Below are 646 nucleotides of genomic sequence, written 5' to 3' on the forward strand. Positions count from 1 at the left end.
CGTAAGCGTGTCTTTTGACAGGTGCCATTTTGGGGTCCTTAACACACACACACTGTAATATTATGCATGTACGATGTATTACTCCGCGACGTCGCGCTACGGTAGCCGTAATGCTGCAAGCGGTGCGGCTTTGGGTTTACCAAAGTCGTACTAAAACATTTTGACTTAGGCCGTGAGCGCTTGTATAACACAAATCGCTTAGAGGTCAGTAAGAAAACCAGAAGGAATAAAAATCCATATATACGGCGCTTCGGATTATAAAGCGCACTGTCGTTTTTAAAGAAAAATAAAAGGTTTTTAAGTGCGCCCTATAGTGCAAAAAAAATACGGTACTTTATTATGACTTTTTGATGACATTTTTCGACATCAGAATCAGAATCAGCTTTATGTGCCAGGGATGAGGACACATACGAGGAATTTTTCTTTGGAGCATCGTTGCTCTCAATGTGCTTACAGATACAAAACAACAAAAACGACAATATACACACTAATATATACATACTCTAATCAGAAACAATATAGAGGCATGAGTGAACGAAGAGTTCAATCAAAATTATTTAAATGTGGAGCATAGTGCAAGGGTAGGCTACTGGGATAAATAGAATTATGTTATTATATTACAATATGAACAGTATGAACATTATGG

The sequence above is a fragment of the Etheostoma spectabile genome, chromosome 5 (assembly GCF_008692095.1).
Source record: "Etheostoma spectabile isolate EspeVRDwgs_2016 chromosome 5, UIUC_Espe_1.0, whole genome shotgun sequence".
Lineage (NCBI taxonomy): Eukaryota > Metazoa > Chordata > Actinopteri > Perciformes > Percidae > Etheostoma > Etheostoma spectabile.